Source organism: Trachypithecus francoisi, unplaced genomic scaffold, assembly GCF_009764315.1.
Source record: "Trachypithecus francoisi isolate TF-2019V2 unplaced genomic scaffold, Tfra_2.0 Lachesis_group12, whole genome shotgun sequence".
Classification (NCBI taxonomy): Eukaryota; Metazoa; Chordata; class Mammalia; order Primates; family Cercopithecidae; genus Trachypithecus; species Trachypithecus francoisi.
Genome location: NW_022681457.1, coordinates 96,668,962 through 96,690,822, shown reverse-complemented (window position 1 = coordinate 96,690,822; position 21,861 = coordinate 96,668,962). Strand labels below are relative to the sequence as shown.

The 21,861-nt window shown below is 45.1% G+C and overlaps 1 pseudogene; it reads right to left on the bottom strand.

Moving 5' to 3' along the window:
• Positions 1-10,476: 10,476 nt before the first annotated feature.
• LOC117093918 lies at positions 10,477-12,828 on the bottom strand (annotated as a pseudogene).
• Positions 12,829-21,861: the final 9,033 nt, after the last annotated feature.

The following is a 21,861-nucleotide window of genomic DNA, read 5'->3' as shown; positions in this document are numbered from 1 at the left end:
AGAGAGGGCACCTTTCTCAAGGGAAATCTTATGATCTGCTTTTAGGTAAAAAGATGGAGTTCAGAGGGCTTTTCCTGCACCTGCTGTTTCTCAAGTGGCTTCAGCTCAAAATAATATGCCAGAGTGGCATATTTTGGGGTGGCATGTCCTGAACCCCTTCACTAACAATGAATTTTCTTCTTCAGAAAAACCTGGTAGTAGTCAGGCACGATGGCTCACGGTTGTAATCCCAGCACTTTGGGAGGCTGAGGCAGGCAGATCACCTGAGGTCAGGTGTTCAAGACCAGCCTGGCCAACATGGTGAAACCCCATCTCTACTAAAAGAAATACAAAAATTAGCTCGGTGTGGTGGCACGTGCCTGTAATCCCAGCTAGTTAGGAGGCTGAAGCAGGAGAATTGCTTGAACCTGGGAGGCAGAGGTTGCAGTGAGTCAAGATGGTGCCACTGCACTCCAGCCTGGGCGACAGAGCGAGACTTTGTTTTGGGAAAAAAAAAAGAAGAAGAAAAACTTAGTAGAGAAAAAAATATATATTAACCTAATTAAACAAGCCGAGAGTTGTGTACTCTGGATTGTCAGCTATCAAATGCTTTTAAAATGTGGCTCACCTGAGCTTACAAATGAATATGATGATTTCAAGGAGTGTGTTAAAACCATTATGTTAATATTTACATAGCAATCAATGTAATACACCATATTAATTGAATAAAGAACAAAAACCACCCCTTCAATAGATGCCTAAAAACATTTGACAAAATCTAACAGTTCAAAAACATTCAACAAGCTAGGGAGAGAAGGGGACTTTCTCAACTAGATAAAGGATGTCCACAAAAATCCCCAGCTAACATCACACTTCCTTGTGAAAGACTAGACACTTTCCCCAAAGATCCCTTATTAAGATTAATGGTTGCAGGGGCTGGTGGCGGGGAATAGGAAGTGACTGCTGGTGGGTATGGGGTTTCTTTTTGAGGTGGTGAGATTAGTGGTGATTGTTGCACAACTTTGTCAATGAATATACTAAAAATCAGTAAGGGTACGGTGGCTCACACCTGTAATCCTAGCACTTTGGGAGGCTGAGGCAGGAGGCTCACTTGAGCCCAGGAGTTCAAGACCAGCCTGGGTAACATAATGAGACTTCACCTCTAATTTAAAAAAAAAAAAAAAATTTAACTGGGCATAGTGGTGCACACCTGTAGTCCTGGCTACTCAGGAGGCTGAAGCAGGAGGATCCCTGGAGCCCAGGAGGTCGAGGCTTCAGTGAGCCATGATTGCACCACTGCACTCCAGCCTGGGCAACAGAGTGAGACCCTATCTCAAAAAAAAAAAAAAAGCCACTGAAGTGTACACTTTAAAAGATACCTGAATTAAATCTCAAAACTGCTTTTTTTTTGAGTGGGGGACAGGGTCGCACTCTGTTGCCCATGCTGGAGTGCAGTGGCTCGATCTCGGCTCACTGCAACCTCCACCTGTGCAAGGATGACACAAATATTCATAAAGCAGTCCATATTTAATTTTTTAAATTAAAATTACCTAGTAAGGAAATGTTCACATGAGAAGTCCTCAATTAGATGGGATCCAGAGTTAATTAATTCAGCAGTTGGCTGGTGTCATCAAGGACTCAAGTTCCTTTTCTTTTTTTCTTTTTTTTTTGAGACAGAATCTTGCTCTGTTACCGAGGATGGAGTGCAGTGGTTTGATCTCGGCTCACTGAAATCTCCATCTCCCAGGTTCAAGTGATTCTCCTGCCTCAGCCTCCCCAGTAGCTGGGATTACAGGTCCACACCACCATGGCCAGCTAATTTTTGTTTTTGTAGTAGAGATGGGGTTTCACCATATTGACCAGGCTGGTTTTGAGCTCCTGACCTCAGGTGATCTGCCTGCCTCAGCCTCCTAAAGTGCTAGGATTACACGTGTGAGCCACTGTGCCTGACCCAAGGGCCCAAGTTCTGTGCTCTTGCCACTCTGCTATCCTCAACTTGTTGGCTTATCTTTAGGCCACCTTAGATCTAGCCATCCTGTTTGTTGTTGTTGTTTTTGTTTGTTTGTTTGTTTGTTTTTTTAGAGATACGGGTCTCACTATGCTGCCCAAGCTGGTCTCAAACTCCTGGCCTTAAGTGATCCTCCCATGTTGGCCTCTAGAGTAGCTAGAGTTACAGGCGGGAGCCACTACGCCAGGCCTGTTTACATATTAAAGTGAACCCATGTATTGGTCAGGATTCTTTTGGTTGCATATGTCAGAAATCTAACCCAGGCTAGCTTTAAAAGAGTAGTTCAAAGGGACTTCAGGCATGTCTGGATCAAGGAGGGTGTCAGAACTCTCTTTCTATCTTTCAAAGTTTATTTGATTCTGTTTAGCTTCATTCTCAAACAGGTAGCAAGATGGCTGCTGGTAGTGCCAAGCCATCACTACTGTGTATCATATAATGAGACAGAGAGAAAAAAAGATGGTGAGAGGGAAGGAAAAGAGAGAGAGACCGTCTTTCTTCTAATGTCCATATGATAAATATGAAGGAACTTATTAACTCACAGGGCTATCCCTGGACCAATCACTGGGACCAAAGGAATATAGACCTTGGATTGGCCAGTCTTGGGTCTTCTGCCAAGACCCAAACCACAGGGACTGAGCTGGACTGGGGAGAGGAGGAATAATTTCCCATAGAAAGACAGGTCAAGCAACGAAAATGTGCCTGCCACACCCTAGAAGGCTGTAGAACATGAGGACATGAGCCATGTAGGACATGAGGATGACACCAGGGTTCCAGTGCAAACTGAGACTTAAGGGCGCCTTCCAAGAAACCAGGAGGAAAGAGTGCAAGGAACTGGAATTTTTGGAGGGCCTAGTATGTGTTGACCTAAGAACCCAGAGCTACTTGGAAGTGGCAGAAGCTGGGCTTCTGTGTGTTTTAGTTCCAAAGTCCATGCTGTTAGCACTGGAAGGACTAATCAAAGGCAGAAGGGCTGAGAGGAGCTTTATTCTTGTAATAGCTAGAGATGTCCAGGAGGCACCATGGAGGGCACACTTGTCCCAGCCTGGGAACAGAAATCAGAGAAGCCTTTCTGATCCCACTACTGGGTATCTACCCAGAGGAAAGTAAGTCATCAGACGAAAAAGATACTTGCACACGCATGTTTATAGCAGCGCAATTCGCAATTGCAAAAATATGGAACCAGCCTAAATGCCCATCAATTGATGAGTGGATAAAGCAAATGTGGTATACAGGCCAGGTGCGGTGGCTCACGCCTGCAATCCCATCACTTTGGGAGGCCAAGGCGGGTGAGTCACCTGAGGTCGGGAGTTTGAGACCAGCTTGACCACCATGGAGAAACCCCGTCTCTACTAAAAAAACAAAATTAGCCAGGTGTGGTGGTGCATGCCTGTACTCCCAGCTACTCAGGAGGCTGAGGCAGGAGAATCGCTTGAACCTGGGAGGCAGAGGTTGCGGTGAGCTGAGATCACACCATTGCACTCCAGCCTGGGCAACAAGAGGGAAACTCTGACTCAAAAAAAAAAAAGAAAGAAAGAAAGAAGAGAAAAGCAAATGTGGTATATATATAATCCCAGCACTTTGGGAGGTTGAGGCGGGAGGATCACTTGAGCCCAGGAGTTGGAGACCAGCACAGGCAATATGGTGAGACTCTGTCTCTACAAAAAAAAAAAAATGTTTTCTTTAGCTGGGTGTAGAGGCTTGTGCCTGTGGTCGCAGCTATAGGGGAGGCTGAGGCAGGAGGATCACTCGAGCCTGGGAGGTCGAGGCTGCAGTGAGCCATGTTCATGCCATTGCACTCCAGTCAGGGCGACAGAGTGAGATTCTGTCTCAAAAAAAAAAAAAAAAAAAATTAGAGTCAATCTTCTCAAACCTTGTTGGTGATTTCTCAACTAAGTGTATGTAATATTTTAAATTTTTCATTGTCCTTTCAACAGTGTTCACAGTATCTTCACCGGGAGTGGATTCTATCTTAAGAAACCACTTTCTGGCCAGGCTTGGTGGCTCATGCCTGTAATCCCAGCATTTTGGGGGGCTTAGGGGGGCAGATCACTTGAGGTCAGGAGTTCAAGACCAGCCTGGCCAACGTGGTGAAATCCCATCTCTACTGAAAATACAAAAAAATTAGCTTGGTGTGGTGGTGCACGTCTGTAGTCCCAGCTACTCAGGAGGCTGCGGTAGGAGAATCTTGAACCCGGGAGGCAGAGGAAGAAACCACTTTTTTTTTTTTTTGAGATGGAGTCTTGCTCTGTCGCCCAGGCTGGAATGCCGTGGCACAATCCTAGCTCACTGCAACCTCCAACTCCCAGGTTCAAGCGATTCTCCTGCCTCAGCCTTCTGAGTAGCTGGGACTACAGGCACGTGCCACCATGCCCGGCTAACTTTTTGTATTTTTAGTATAGATGGGGTTTCACCATATTAGCCAGGATGGTCTTGATCTCCTGACCTCGTGATCCACCTGCCTCAGCCTCCCAAAGTGCTGGGATTACAGGTGTGAGCCACCGTGCCCGGCCTAAGAAACCGCTTTCTTTGCTCATTCATAAGAACCAATTCCTCAACTGTTCAAGTTTTACCATGAGATTTCAGCAATTCAGTTGCATCTCAGGCTATACTTCTAGTTCTAGTGCTCTTGCTATTTGTACCATATCTGCAGTTACTTCCTCCATTGAAGTCTTGAACCCCTTAAAATTATCCATGAACTGACACATAAAATTAACAACAAAAATCATCCATGAGGGCTGAATTCAACTTCTTCCAAAACTACTGTTTATGTTGATATTTTGACCTCCTCCCATGAATAACAAATATTCTTTTTTTTTTTTTTTTTTTTTTTTTGAGGCGGAGTCTCGCTCTGTCCCCGGGACTGGAGTGCAGTGGCCGGATCTCAGCTCACTGCAAGCTCCGCCTCCGGGTTCACACCATTCTCCTGCCTCAGCCTCCCGAGTAGCTGGGACTACAGGCGCCTGCCACCTCGCCCGCTAGATTTTGTATTTTTAGTAGAGACAGGGTTTCACCGTGTTAGCCAGATGGTCTCGATCTCCTGACCTCGTGATCCGCCCGTCTCGGCCTCCCAAAGTACTGGGATTACAGGCTTGAGCCACCGCGCCCGGCCAACAAATATTCTTAATGGCATCTAGAATGGTGACCCCTTTCCAGAAGTTTTCAAATTTCCTTTTTTTCCCAGATCAGGGCAGGTACGGTGGCTCACGCCTATAATCCCAGCACTGTGGGAGGCTGAGGCCAGCAGATCACCTGAGGTCAGGAGTTCAAGACCAGCCTGGCCAATACGGGAACCCCCATCTCTACTAAAAATACAAAAATTAGCTGGGCATGGCCAGGCACAGTGGCTCATGCCTGTAATCCCAGCACTTTGGGAGGCCGAGGCGGGCAGATCACGAGGTCAGGAGATCCAGACCATCCTGGCTAACATGGTGAAACCCCTTCTCTACTAAAAAAAAAACACAAAAAAGTAGCCAGGCGTGGTGGCGGGCGCCTGTAGTCCCAGCTACTCGAGAGGCTGAGACAGGAGAATGGCGTGAACCCGGGAGGCGGAGCTTGCAGTGAGCCAGATTGCGCCACTGCATTCCAGCCCAGGTGACAAAATGACACTCCGTCTCAAAAAAAAAAAAAAAAATTAGCCAGGCATGGTGCCACATGCCTGTAATCCCAGCTGCTCCTGAGGCTGAGGCAAGAGAATTGCTTGAATCCAGGAGGTGAGGTTGCAGTAAGCTGAGATTGCACCACTGCATTCCAGCCTGGGCAGCAAAGCAAGACTCTGACTCAAAACAAAACAAAACAATCCCCCCCTCAAAGAAAACAGATCCATCAGAGGAATCACTATTTATGGCAGCTATAGCCTTATGAAATGTATTTCTTAGGTAATAAGACTTGAAAGTCAAGGCTGGGTGCGGTGGCTTATGCCTGTAATAGCATCCCAGCACTCTGGGAGGCCAAGGTAGGTGGATGACTGAAGCTCAGGAGTTCAAGACCAGCCTGGGCAACATAGTGAGACACACCCCTCCCCCTCCGACCCACCACGCCACTGCTGTCTCTTAAGAAAGAAAGAAAGAAAGAAAGAAAGAAAGAGAAGAGAGAGAAAGAAAGAAAGAGAGAGAAAGAAAGAAAGAGAGAGAAAGAAAGAAAAGAAAGAAAGAAAGAAAGAAAGAAAAAGAGAGAGAAAAGGAAGGAAGGAAGGAAGGAAAGAAAGAAAGAAAGAAAACAAAAATTAGCCAGGAATGGTGGCACGTGTCTGTGGTCTTAGCTACTTGGGGAGCCAAAGTGGGAGGATGGCTTGAGCCTGGTAGGCAGAGGCTGCAGTGAGCTGAGATCATGCCATTGCACACCTGGGAAACAGAGTCAGAGAGTCAGATTCTGTCTCACAAAAAAAATAAAAAAATAAAGTCAAAATCACTCCTTGATCCATGGGTTACAGAAAGGATGTCATATTAGCAGGCATGAAAACAACATTAATCTCCTCATACTTCTCTGTCAGAGTTCTTGGATGACCAGGTGCATTGTCAATGAGCAGTCATATTTTGAAAGGAATCTTTCTTTCTGAAGAGTGGGTCTAACGGTGAGCTCAAACTGCTCAGTAAACTATGCTATAAATAGATGTGCTGTCATCTAGGCCTTGTTCCATTTAGAGAGCATAGGCAGAGTATGTTTGGCATAATTCTTAAGGGCCCTAGGATTTTCAGAATGATCAATGAATATTGGCTTCAACTTAAAGTCTCACTGAGGCCAGGAGTGGTGGCTCATGCCTGTAATCCCAGCACTTTGGGAGGCTGAGGCTGGCGGATCACGAGGTCAAGAGATTGAGACCATCTTGGTTTCATGGTGAAACCCTGTTTCTACTAAAAAATACAAAAATTAGCTGGGCGTGGTGGGGTGCACCCATAGTCCCAGCTACTCAGGAGGCTGAGGTTGCAGTGAGCCGAGATCGCACTACTGCACTCCAGCCTAGGTGACAGAGAGAGACTCCATCTCAAAAAAAATAAAATAATAAAATAAATAAAGTCTTGTTGATCAGGGTGGTTGTTGCTAAAGGTTAGGGTGGCTGTGGCTTTTTTTTTTTTGAGACGGAGTCTCTCTCTGTCGCCCAGGCTGGAGTGCAGTGGGGCAGTCTTGGCTCACTATGAACTCCGCCTCCCAGATTCAAGCAATTCTCTTGCCTCAGCCTCCTGAGTAGCTGGGATTACTGGGATTACAGGCACCTGCCACCAAGCTCAGCTAATTTTTTATTTTTAGTAGAGACAGGGTTTCACCATGTTGGCCAGGCTGATCTCGAACTCCTGGCCTAAGGTGATCTGCCCGCCTTGGCCTCCCAAAGTGCTGAGATTATAGGTGTGAGCCACCATACCCAGCTGGCTGTGGCTATTTTTAAAAATAAGGCAACAATTGACTGGGCACAGTGGCTCATGCCTGTAATCCCAACATTTTGGGAGGCCGAGGTGGGTGGATCACTTGAAGTCAGGAGTTCAAGACCAGCCTGGCCAACATGGCGAAACCTCGTCTCTACCAAAAAAAAAAAAAAAAAAAAATTAGCTGGGTGTCATTGTGCACGCTTGTAATCCCAGCTACTCTGGAGGCTGAAGCAGGAGAATCTCTTGAACCCAGGAGGTGGAGGTTGCAGTGAACTGAGATCACAGAACTGCACTCCAGCCTGGGCGACAGAGGGAGACTCCATCTCAAATAAATAAATAAAAAAGAAAAATAAAGCAACAATGAGGTTTGCACCATTGTTAGTTTCTTCTTTTCACTTAAACACTTAGATAACATTGTAGGGTTATTCACTGGCCTAATTTCACTGTTGTTATGTCTCAGGGAATAGGGAAGCTCCAGGAGTGGAGCAGTCAGAACACACACAACATTTATGAATGATGTTCACCGTCTTACATGGGTGTGGTTTGTGGCACCCCAAAACAATCCCCATAGTAACGACAAAGATTACTGATAGTAGATTACCATAACAGATATCATAATAATGAAAAAGTGTGAAATATTGCAAGAATTACCAAAATGTGACATAGAGACACGAAGTGAACACATGCTCTTGGTAAAATGGTGCCGATAAACTTGCTTCAGGCATGGTTTCCACTGAGGACCACACTCTGATATTTTTTCTCTCTTGCCTGAATTCCTATCTTAAGGAACCTGGGGAGTCACGCCCTACAAACAATAAAGTCTCTCAGATGAGTTTTATTTAACCCTATATAATGTGGCGTACTTTCCAACCTGATTCTGGCATAAGATCACATGATATATAAAGGAAGAAATAAAAAATTTTACCCCAAAATGGTTTTTTGCCATATTTTGAAATGGTCCTGCAAAGCCATCTTTTATGGGGGAAAATTTGCATCTGTAAAAAATCTCTGAGGCTGGGCGTGGTGGCTCATACCTGTAATCCCAGTACTTTGGGAGGCTGAGGCAGGCAAATTGCTTGAGCCCAGGAGTTGGAGACCAGCCTGGGCAACATAGGGAGACCCCGTCTCTACAAAAAATACAAAACAATTAGCTGGGCAAGGTGGTACACACCTGTAGTCCCAGCTACTCAGGAGGCTAAGGTGGGAAGATCACTTGAGCCCAGGAGGTTGAGGCTGCAGTGAGCCATGATCATACCAATGCACTCCAGACTGGACAACAGAGCAAGATCCTATCCCTAAAAAGAGCAATGACAACAAAAAATACCTTGTTCACAACCAGATCTTTCCCCTTCCAGGCCCTCCCAATCCTGAAGAGATTAACTGAGAGTCCAGCACCTTTAAAAATCTGAATAGGAAATATTTGCCATCCAGTGCCTCTAAGGGCAGCCACCTGTGAAACTTCATCTACATAATAAGAACCGTGGTCTCCACAACCCCTTATTCTAACTGAGACACTCCTTCCCATTGATGACAGATTTTTAGATAATAATTCTTTCAACCAATTGTCAATCAGAAAATCTTTGAATTTACCTATGACCTATAAGCCCCCCGCCACATGCCCCCTTCAAATTGTCTCACCTTTCCCATCGAACCAACGTATATTGATGTCTTATGTCTCCCCAAAATGCATAAAACAAAGGTGTAACCCAACCATCTTCGACATGTGTTCTCAGGATCAGTTGAAGCTGTGCCTCAGGCCATGGTCACCAATGTTTGGCTTAGAATAAATCTCCTCAAATATTTTACAATTGGGCTTTTTTTAGTCACATCACAAACCTTCGATTTGTTGTTGTTGTTGTTGTTTTTGGACATTTTAAAAGTTTCTTTTTTTTTTTTTTGAGACGGAGTCTCACTCTATCACCAGGCTGGAGTGCGGTGGCGCAATCTCGGCTCACTGCAAGCTCTGCCTCCCGGGTTCACACCATTCTCCTGCCTCAGCCTCCCAAGTAGCTGGGACTACAGGTGCCTGCCACCACACCCGGCTAATTTTTTGTATTTTTAGTAGAGACGGAGTTTCACCATGTTAGCCAGGATGGTCCCTCGATCTCCTGACCTCATGATCCACCCGCCTCGGCCTCCCAAAGTGCTGGGATTACAGGTGTGAGCCACCGTGACCAGCCTAAAAAAGTTTATTTCTGTTTTAACTAGCCCAAAGACCCAATTATTTGAGGGCTGAGCTGATTTCTGACACATGGTCTATAGACCCTCCTCTTGGAACCTTACTTCTCTCCACTTCCAAAAAAGTCTGCACCTTCCATCATGATGCACTTTTTAAGTTAAAATTGCCAATACAACCCTAAAAATGCAAGTTTATTGAATAAAGCTGAGAAGAGCAGTAAACAGACAAAAAATGCATCCACCTAAATAAAAAAAATTCACATAGTTCAGTAACTGTTAAAAGTTTTCACATGCAGAGGTTAATGCACAGGAAAATGTTGGGAATAGCATCTGGATGTCTTGAAATGCTGAAAGCAATGTACAGACACAAAAACACATTAAGATTTAGCTATAGGTCAATTAACAAACCTATGCAGTCCCCACGGAGTCACACATCCTAGTTTCGATTTCTCCTTTTAGGCACAAGCAAGTTGCCACACTCTTTGTAATGGCTCACATTGACCATTAATGGTGTTGAACAATAGTAGCAAGTTTAAATATCCCTTCATTTACAGAACCATCCATCCCATCAGGGAAGTATGTAACATACTTCAAAGAATAAGAAGAGAACTTTAAAAGCCCAGATTCTACTCATAAAAAAAAATGAATGGAGAAAAGCAAGTAGTATCTGTGCAACACAGTGCAGTATATTGTACAGAATATTTTTTAAGGCCATGGCAGTCTATAAATTAAAACTGATATTCATTAAAAGAACTTACTGTTGACTACACTCTGAGTGCTCAACACATTTGGAAATGCAGTCTACATAAGTGCTGCTTAACAGAAGAAACAAAATCACACACAGTATGAGCCAACACATAAGCAGGTGAACCATAGTTTTATCTACTACAGTGGCCTATATGAATAATAATGTACAAATGAACCAGTATTAATATGTCCCTTTATGTATATGGAAGTCACTAAACTACAAAACATATTCATTTGAAGTTTTTAGACATCTCTACCATAGAAGCAAAGGAACATCATGAGTTTCTCAGTTCTCTGTGTGACTGATTACTAAACAACCTGTAGACGTCGAGCATGATTACATTAGATAAAGCAGGCAGGTCTAGAGTTGTCACAATAATTAAGATGTCTAATGGCACCAGTCAAAAGAGTGCCAAACCTTACATCAGTAAGAGAGAAAAATAAATTTTTTTATTTGTTTATAAGTATCTTTTGTGTTGAAAGTCAACGTTATGACTGGATATAAAAAGTCAGGAGTTAGAGTGTCATGCAGCAGCACTGATTTAATGACCGGAGATAGAACAAACATATGTTTGAATAAAGTCTGACATTCTTAACGGGTTTTATTACACTGGGTGGAAAGATCTAAATTCATGAAAGCTTTTCAAAAAATCTTCAATTCTCAACCCCTTAAAAAAGTATGCTGAACCAGGAAGAAAAAACAAAAGATAGAAATAATGACCTGGACAGATACAAAACAGCATGCTTTTAGTTTCTCCCATATCCTAACTGCCATCTGGTGATAAAGAGTTCTCAGAAAGTAGAATATCTTTAATATTCATCAGAGAGAATCTCACCAGTGTAAAGAACCAATATTGATCTGCTGCCTCTGCTCACTGTCTGCAGACCATTTCGGATTCCTAAGATGTGATTATACATTTCACATGCATTTGTGAGACAAGATAAACATTATGTTTACATAAATCCCACATGAATTATTCAGGCTTAAAGATTTTCTAAATACTGTGTCTGGCACTAGAAACTTCATGCTGTATCAAGTCAGGGTCAGTATTAAGCTACTGGACTCTATAATGCAATATTACAGATAGATATTTTACTGAAAACCAATATAAAAATCTGGCCCAGAAAGACCACAACGGAAATATGCAATTTTCTTGATTTAAGAGGGTCAAAAGTCTGTGGGTTTTTGTTTTTCATTTTTTGTTTTTTAAAGCTCTACACATGGCTTAAGACAGATATGTGTAAGAAACCTTTTTGTGTGTGCTGACTTTATCATGACAATTCCAGCTGATTCTTTATGAAGGATTAGGGATACTCATATTCAGCAGTGCACATGAGAAATAAACTCTGAAAAAGGCAATTTCTTGGGTTTAGGAAGGATTGTATTCTGGGAATTACTTCAGAGGAAGAGACAATAATTCTAGGATTATAGTCAAGAAGGACTGGAAGACTTCAGCAGACGCTTCAGCTTCTTCCGGATTTTGAATGCTGAATAAGCCACTGAAGTGTGATATCTATATTATCCTTTTCTTTGCAAGAAATTGAGGCCAGGTGCAGTGGCTCACACCTGTAAACCCAGCAGTTTGGGAGACCGAGGCAGGTGGATCACTAGATCAAGAGATCAAGCCAACATGGTGAAACCCTGTCTCTACTAAAAATACAAAATTTAGCTGGGCGTGGTGGCGGGCGCCTGTAGTCCCAACTACCTCGGAGGCTGAGGCAAGACAATCGCTTGAACCTGGGAGGCGGAAGTTGCAGTGAGCAGAGATCGTGCCATTGCACTCCAGCTTGGTAACCCAGCGAGACTCCATCTCAAAACAAACAAACAAACAACAACAACAAAGAAATTGAATAGCAACAAACTTCTCTATCCTGAATAGCATACAGATTCATTTTTTCAATTAGCTGTTTCTCATCCAAGGCATTAGGAAGATCTCCCTTGTTTCCAAGCACTTTGCACTGCAATTCCTTGCAACTGTGGTTTCTCTAGAAGATTATGTAGCTCATTTCGGGAAGCTTCTATCTTTTCACGATGTGCAGCATCTATCATGTAAACAATAGCATTGACTCCTCTGCAATACCGCTCCCACACGCTTCGAAATCGGGCTTGTCGTCCTATGTGCTAGATCTTTATTGTGACGTTTCTTGCTACTTTCCCCTTGTTGAAGGCCCAATGTGGATATCGTATCTTCACTGAATTGACCTGACGCGATGACATTGACAAACATGGTCTTGCCCGAGTACCGCAGCCCCAGGAGCATCAGCTCCATCTCCTCCTTCCAGAAGAGCGAACGGAACCAGTCCAGCAGGCGGGAGGCGAGTGCCAGCATGATGGCGGCCGGCAGCGAGGACGGATGGGAGGACGCAGAGTGGCGGCGACGACTACTTCCACACGAGCAGGCCTCGGCCAAGACCCCCCAGTGGCTCCTCCGGGCCCCGGCGCGACACGGGCGGACACCAGGGGGCGGCAGCGGCCCCGATTTGTTAAAAAAATAAAATCTAGGAGCCAGGCCCGGTGGCTCACGCTTATAACCCAGCAATTTGGGAGGCTGAGGTGGGCGGATCACCTGAGGTCAGGAGTTCGAGACCAGCCTGGCCAATATGGCGAAATCTCGTCTCTACTAAAAGTACAAAAATTAGCCGGGCGTGTGGTGCATGCCTGTAATCCCAGCTACTCCGGAGGCTGAGGCGGGAGAATCGCTGGTACCCAGGAGGCGGAGGTTGCAGTGAGCTGAGATTGTGCCACGGCACTCCAGCCTGGGTGACAGAGCGAGACTCCGTCTCAAAATAATAATAATAATAAATAAAATTTAAAAATTAAAAAAATAAAAATAAAATAGAATAAAATCTACAGGCTCAGCACGATGGCTCATGCCTGTAATCCCAGCACTTTGGGAGGCTGAGGCAGGAGGATTGATGCAGGCCAAGAGTTCAAGACAAGTCTAGGCAACAAAGAGAGTTATTTTTGTCTCTACAAAAAATAAAAAAATTAGCCAGGCGTAGTGGCATGCGCCTGTAGTCCCACCTACTGGGGAGGCTGAGCTGGGAGATCACTTGAGCCCAGGAGGTGAAGGCTGCAGTGAGCTGTGTTTGCACCACTGCGCTCCTGCCTGGGTGACAGAGCGAGACCCTATGTTAAACAAACAAACAAACTCTACAATGCGCAATAAAGTAAAACGCAATAAAACAAGGTATGCCTGTATACAGAAGGATGTGTGTCAGTTATATGCAAATATTGCACTATTTTACATATGGGATTTCAGTATCCACATATTTTGGAATCGTGGAGGCTCTAGAATCAATCCCTGGTGGATATTGAGGAATGACTGTGTATTCATTCAAGCAACAAAAAGAAAGCCTCACGGCTGGAGTAAGAATCAGGGACAGTGATTGGGCAAGAGCCAAATCACTATGGGGCTCGGTAAGGAATTTGGATGTTATTTTAGGCATAATAAGAAACTGGAAACTACCGAAAGGTTTTTATGTTTTGTTTTGAGACAAGGTCTCACTGTTACCCAGGCTGGAGTACAGTAGCATAATCACAGCTCACTGCAGCCTTCACCTCCTCGGCTCAAGTGATGCTCCCATCTCAGCCTCCTGAGTAGCTGGGATTACAAGCATGCACCACCACACCTGGCTAATTTTTGTATTTTTAGTAGAGATGGGGTTTCACCATGTTGGCCAGGCTGGTCTCGAACTCCTGGCCTCAAGTGACCTGCCTGCCTTGGCCTCCCAAAGTGCTGGGATTCCAGGTGTGATCCACCATGCCCCACCATGGAAACTACCGAAAGGCTTTGTACAGAGAAACAACACAATATTTTTTACTTTTTTTTTTTTTTTTTTTTCTGGAGACAGGTTCTGGCTCTTCCACCCAAGCTAGAGTGCAGTTGTGTCATCAAGGCTCACTGCAGCCTTATTCTCCAGGGATCAAGCGATCCTTCCACCTCAGCCTCCCAAGTAGCTAGGACCACAGGCATGTGCCACTGTGGCCCGCCAATTTTTTCTTTTTTATGGAGATGGGGTCTCACTGTGTTGCCTAGGCTTACAATCTATTATTTTTTTCAAGACAGGGTCTCACTCTGGGTTGGAGTGTAGTCCCATGACCAAAGCTCACTGTGGCTGGGCACAGAGGCTCATGCCTGTAATCCCAGCACTTTGGGAGGCCGAGGTGGGTGGATCACGAGGTCAGGAGATCGAGAACATCCTGGCTAACATGGTGAAACGCTGTCTCTACTAAAAATACAAAAAATTAACTGGGCATGATGGCAGGTGCCTGTAGTCCCAGCCACTCAGGAGACTGAGGCAGGAGAATGGCGTGAACCCAGGAGGTGGAGCTTGCAGTGAGCCGAGATCGTGGCACTGCACTCCAGCCTGGGTGACAGAGTGAGACTCCATCTCAAAAACAAAACAAAACAAAAAAAAGCTCACTGCAACCCGGAATTCCTTGGCACAAGCAATCCTCTCGCCTCAGCCTCTGGAGCAGCTGGGGTAAGAGGCACAAGTCACTGTGCCTGGCTCAACAACACAATCTAATTACATTATTAAAAGATCACTCTAGCTCCTGTGCTAAGAATGGATTGCGTGGGGGGTAAGGGGAGAAGTGGAGAGAATGTTGCAATAGTCCAGGCAAGAGAGAATGATGGCTACAACCAGAGCAGCAGTGGAGGGGGTGGTGAGGAGGAGTAGGAGTCTGGATTTATTTGGAAGGTTCCGTTTCCTGGTTTTAGTTCCTCATCAGACCTATCTACGTCCTGCCCCTGTGTTCATCCAAATTTCCCCCTTTTTCCTCCCTCTAAATGTCCTTTCTGCTCAGGCTAGTGTGTGGGAAGGATTCTGTTATTTGCAGCTACACTATCCTGACTAGACACTTTGGCTTTCCAGACTGATCTAATTCACCACTCCCCGTGACATGACCTGGTTTCATGCTCCATGTGTTAAGCAGTGTTTTCTCTTGTGAGTAATATGCTCAGGAATTAACAAACCTCCTGTGGGTAACATTTCTTCAGGAGAATTTTCAAAGGAAGCAATCCAAGATTTATTTTATGATGTGGGAAAAATGCTTAAATCATATGTCACCTCCAGTTGTACCTACAACATCAGATAAGAGGTAGAGATAACAGTAAGAGGTGCTGGCCGGGCATGGTGGCTCACGCCTGTAATCCCAGTGCTTTGGGGGGCCAAGGTAGGTGGATCACCTGAGGTTAGGAGTTCAAGACCAACATGACCAACATGGCCAACATGGCGAAACCCCGTCTCTACTAAAAATACAAAAATTAGCCAGGTGTGGTGGTGCATGCCTATAATCCCAGCTACTCAGGAGGCTGAAGCAGGAGAATCTCTTGAACCCAGTGAGCTGAGATCCTGCCATTGCACTCCAGCCTGGGCTACAAGAACAAGACTCCATCTAAAAAAAAAAAAAAAAACCGTAAGAGGTGCCAAAATATATAGCCAATACTCAGGCCTCAAGGGATCCACTCCCCTCGGCCTCCCAAAGTGCTGAGATTACAGCAAAGTGCTTGGATCAGAGGCATGAGCCACCACACCCGGCCTCCATTAATCTTTCTTTTCTTCCTTCCTTCCTTCCTTCCTTCCTCCTTCCTTCCTTCCTTCCTTCCTTTCTTTCTTTCTTTCTTTCTTTCTTTCTTCTTTCTTTCTTTCTCTTTCTTTATTTCTCTCTCTCTCTCTCTCTTTCTTTTTTCTTTCTTTCTTTGTTTTCTGAGATGGAGTTTCACTCTTGTTGCCCAGGCTGGAGTGCAATGGCACGATCTTGGCTCACTGCAACCTCTGCCTCCCGAGTTCAAGTGATTCTCCTGCCTCAGCCTCCCGAGTAGATGAGCTTACAAATGCCTGCCACCATGCCCAGCTAATTTTTGTATTTTTAGTAGAGACAGGGTTTCACCATGTTGGCTGGGCTGGTCTCAAACTCCTGACTTCAGGTGATCCACCCACCTTGGCCTCCCAAAGTGCTGGGATTACAGGCATGAGCCACCGTGCCCGACCTAATATTTCTTAAACACCTAGCATCTGCCAGAAGCTAGGGATACAACAATGGCGGAGACAGATGTGTTCCCTGCCTCCATGGAGTTTATATTTTAGTAAGAAAGACAGACAGTAACAAGTAAAAATGCCAAAGAAGACAAATGCAAAGTGACAAATGCAAAGAAGCAATGCAAGTGATAATCTAATGAAAGAAAAAAGCAAGGAGTTACTAAGATGGAAAAAATACTAATTCTTGGGACGTTAAACACAATTAGCTTGAACTCACAGCCCTTGGAGAGTGAGAAACAGAGTCCCTCCAGTATTTCAGCATGTAGTTGAGGATGGAGGGCAATGAATCTCTGGCTTCTGGTCTACTCTGGCTCCAGTTCCCTTCTCTTGGATTCTTAACTCTCTGCCATCAACCAGATTCCTGGGATGAACAAGCAGGACATTGAGTATCATGTAGTACCATGGTTCTGTACTCGAGCCCATTATCAGCATTTTTTTTTTTCCTGGCAGATCCTTTTTCACCATTCCTTTCCACCAGAGTGGGCTTCCTAGGGTTGATGGCATACTGAGTCCTCCCTAAGCCAGCCACCCTCTTGCATAGAACTGCCCTGAGTATGGGGCAGAATAGAATAGGGGTTAAGAATCCCCACCCTGCCACTTACTATGTAACCAGAAGCAAGTGACTTCAGTCTCTCTATGCCCCAGTTTTATAGTCTTTTTTTTTTTTTTTGAAATGGGGTCTTGCTGTGTTGCCCAGGCTGGAGTGTAATGGCATGATCTCGGCTCACTGCAACCTCCACCTCCCAGGTTCAAGCAGTTCTCTTCCTCAGCCTCCCGAGTAGCTGGGATTACAGGCGCCCACTACCACGCCTAGCTAATTTTTTTGTATTTTTAGTAGAGACAGGGTTTCACCATCTTGGTCAGGCTGGTCTTGAACTCCTGACCTCATGATCCATCCTCCTCAGCCTCCCACAGTGCTGGGATTACAGGTGTGAGCCACTGTGCCTGGCCTTTCTAGTCTTAAAATGGGATTATTAATATCCCTAACCTCATAGAGTTAATAGATGTAAAGCACTTAGAGTCGTGTCTGGCTTATAACTAAATGTTAGCAATCATTCTTATTTAGCACTTTTCCATGGCAGGCACTGCAATAGCTACCTTATGTACTATAACTCATTGAATCTTCTCAAGGTCATATAAGGCAAGTGGTATTACCCCATTTGCAGATTGGAACACTGAGGCTCAGAGTGGTCAAGGCATTGTTTTGCTCAAGTTTCCATAACCAAGAAGTAGCTGACCTGTGATTTAAACCTGGGAAGGTGACACTGAATATTCCCCTCTGCTTCCTCTACATTATTCTGCCTTCCCACGAGACGAGTTTCACACCTCCTTTCCCCAGCCTCTCTTGACAGTCCATGAAGCTGATTGCTTTTAAATGTAGGCCCCTTAGGAGATGACCTCATCTCAATCTTCCCATCCTCTCATTTTATTTTATTTTATTTTATTTTATTTTTTTTTGAGGCAGAGTCTCGCTCTGTCGCCCAGGCTGGAGTGCAGTGGCCGGATCTCAGCTCACTGCAAGCTCCGCCTCCCGGTTTACGCCATTCTCCTGCCTCAGCCTCCGAGTAGCTGGGACTACAGGCGCCCGCCACCTCGCCCGGCTCGTTTTTGTATTTTTAGTAGAGATGGGGTTTCACCGTGTTAGCCAGGATGGTCTCGATCTCCTGACCTCGTGATCCGCCCATCTCGGCCTCCCAAAGTACTGGGATTACAGGCTTGAGCCACCGCGCCCGGCCCCTCTCATTTTATATATAGAGAGAAACTTAGTCTCACCATCTTTTATAATTTTCTACAGAAATTAAAGTTTATCTTCTGAATTATGAAGTCATGATAAAACGTATCTTCCAAAGGACAGAGAAATTGATCTGAAATTTCATCAAAAGTTTATCTCAAACGTTAAATCATGATAATTCTGGGCCACTTCCACATTCCAAATCTACAAGTGTCAGAGCTAAGGGAACTGAACAAGATACATAGAAGTGTGTATTTCAGAAAAGAGAAGTAGCGGAAGTTGACAGGAAGAGCAACATCCTCAATTTTCAAGATATTTACAAAGTTTGTATGTGTTTTTCTCTTCCTAAGTTCCCTCTTCAAAGAAAATTATTCCTCCCCAGTTCCAATAAACTTTTGCTGACCAGCACAACCTGTCTACCTTTGCTATTAAAGGGACAAAAAGTAAGTCAGCTATGAAGCACCTTTTATATTAGTAAAAACTAACAGTCAGTGCTGGCAAGGATATGACAAAACCAGTATTTACATAATTTGCTGGTGGTGTTGTCAGTGTCACAACCCTTTAAAAAGAACTTTGGCAATATATTTCACCAGGTGGTAATTCCTTTCCCAGAACTTTATTATAATTGAATTATAATAAAGGGGAAACAAAGTCGCAAAAACCTGGAAATGACTTGCATGTCACAAGTGTTTTGAGCGTTTACTTTGTAGCAGATTCTATGTTATACACTCAACACAAACAATCTCATTTAATCCTCAAAACAGTTCTAGGAGGTATATGCTATTTTACTCCTTGTATTCTGAATGGGGAAACTGGGACTACAGGAAATAAAGTAATTTCCCATGGCTCAACAGCTGTAGGGCAAGGGAGGGTTTAAATCATTGAGGAACAATGAAGATACAGAATTCTTCTTCCTTCTACAGTAGTGTATGGAGAAGGGGCATGGACAGCCACTTCTCAAGCCTCTACAATGTGCTAGGTACTGTAGATTGGTTGTCCCATTAAAGCCTCCCATCTTCAAGATAGGGGATCAATAGACTCTTTGACAAGTGCGGAAACTGATACTAAGAGAGGGGAAGTGGTCAACTCAAAGTCAGTCAGACAACAAGTGATCACTGTCCCAGAATCCCAGCCCAGCATGTCTGATTCTAGATTTCATGTTCCTTCCCCAGGCTATCTCTTTAAGAAAGACTCAAAATATAGTAACTGAAGTCAATTCAGGCATGGAGAATGTTGGGCTGGTGGAGACGGTGAGGATGTTCGACTGCTGAGCCTAGAGGACACTGACCTAGCTCCAGAGGCACTTTCTGGGAAATCAGACAGCTCTAGGTTTGGGATCCAAGGAGGAGTGGGAACTTGGTATAGCCTTAGCAGGTCTTTAACTGAGGTAGCTAAGAGGCAGGTAATATACAAAGTCTGAGGCTATGTTCTCCAGTCACAGCTGGAGAACTAAATAGGAAAACTGTGGCAGAACCGCAGTCAAGGACCATAGCAGCATGGGAGAAGAAGAAGATGGCAGCATTTTGATTTGTGGGTTGCCAGTAGTACCCTCCAATACTCCATGGCCTGTTCCCTTTTTTGTTGTTGTTGTTTTTTAATGTAAGTTTAAGTTCTGGAGTACATGTGCAGGATGTGCAGGTTTGTTACACAGGTAAACATGTGCCATGGTGGTTTGCTGCGTAGATCAAGCCATCACCTAGGTATGAAGCACCCCATCCATTAGCTATTCTTCCTGGTACTCTCCCTCCCCACTCCATGGCCTTTTTTGTGTCCACAACTGCTTTCCCCACAGGAGAAAAGGGGCAAGGTCACAGACCATGACAATATCTGGTCCCTTTCTGGGGATCACTCCCTGTCCACCAGACCAGAAGCAAATGGATACAGGAGGCAAAACTGGTCCTGGGGTCGGGCGCAGTGGCCCACACCTATAATCCCAGCACTCTGGGAGGCCGAGGCGGGCAGATCACGAGGTCAGGAGTTCAAGACCAGCCTGACCAACGTGGTGAAACCCCGTGTCTACTAAAAATACAAAAAAAATAGCTGGATGTGGTGGCAGGCGCCTGTAATCCCAGCTACTCAGGAGGCTGAGGCAGGAGAATCACTTGAACCTGGGAGGCAAAGGTTGCAGTGAGCTGAGATCGCACCACTGCACTCCAGCCTGGGCGACAGAGTGAGATTCCATCTCAAAAAAAAAAAAAAAAATGGTCCTGGAATCTCCCACCCCACCTAACCACACCCCACACCCTTGCTGGGCTTGGTCCACGATGTAAACTGGGTGGGCTGACAGGAGAGACTGCAAAGGAAGGGGCTGGAAAGGCTGAGGGAGCAGGCCCAGGGGGAGAAAACTCCTCATCACGGACTTGTTCTCTGCCCTGGGATGTTAGCACATGAAACAAGAGGCTCCATCCACATCCCCAAGACTCTTGCCCTCTGTTCCCTTAAGCCCATAACACACCTTTCCTTCCTTCCTGTGTAGATCACAAGGGGACCAGGGAAGGGATTGCACAGCAGGGTATAAATGAGGAAAACTGGGCTCAGGCTTCTGTTCCACCCACAAGGGCCACTGTACCCTAAGTCATGTTCCCAGCAACGAGAAAACCTAGAGTGCATCCGGGGGTGAAATCTTTCCGGGGAAAGGCACTCAAGATGGATGATTCACTCTCCTGAGTGCAGAATGAGGTGTCAAGGTGTATGGTTCTAAGAACTTTGTCAAACAGATCAGACTCACCTTGGAAAGATGGTGCCTCCACCCCAGAGGCACCATCTTCCACACTCAGGCCCAGCCCCAGCTCAGCCAAGGTGGTTGAAGATGACCAGATTCTGGGGAACAGAGGGCAAGAAGAATGGGAAGCATGAAAATACCCAGTACCGGCTGGGCGCAGTGGCTCATGCCTGTAATCCCAGAACTTTGGGAGGCCAAGGTGGGCAGATCACCTGAGGTCAGGAGTTCGAGACCACCTGGTCAACAAGGTGAAACCCCATCTCTACTAAAAATACAAAAATTAGCCAGGCATAGGTAGCAGATGCCTGTAATCCCAGCTACTTGGGAGGCTGAGGCAGGAGAATCATTTGAACCCAGGAGGCTGAGGTTGCAGTTAGCCGAGACTGAGCCACTGCACTCCAGCCTGGACGACAAGAGTGAAACTCCATTTTAAAAAAAGGAAAGAAAATGCCCAGTGCCTACAGTGGTGTCAAGAGCTGTACTCATCTCATGTAACCCTCCCTGCCTCTCTAAGAACTTGAGATTCTTCACTTTCACCATTTCACAGGTGAAGAAAGGTGAGTTCAGATTTTTTGAATTAGAATAAACAATTCTGTGCAGTGAGCTGTTTCCAAAACATGGGGGGAAAGGGATGTTAATTTTTAAAATCAGAGAGTGTGGCCTGGAATCCAGGGACATAGATAATAATAACAGATAATGTGACTGGGCTCGGTGGCTCATGCCTGTAATCCCAGCACTTTGGGAGGCCAAGGCAGGTGGATCATTTGAGGTCAGGAGTTCAAGACCAGCCTGGCCAACATGGTGACGCCCCGTCTCTACTAAAAATACAAAAATTAGCCAGGCATGGTGGCGCATGCCTATAATCCCAGCTACTCGGGAGACTGAGGCAGGAGAATTGCTTGAACCTGAGAGGCAGAGGTTGCAGTGAGCCAAGATCACATCAATGTACTCCAGCCTAGGTGACAGAGCCAGACTCCATCTCACAAAAAAATGAAAAAAGATAATGTTGACTTAGTACTTACTGTGTGTCAGGTATTATTCTATGCATTTTACTTAATCCTTAGGGCAACCCCATGCAGCAGATGAT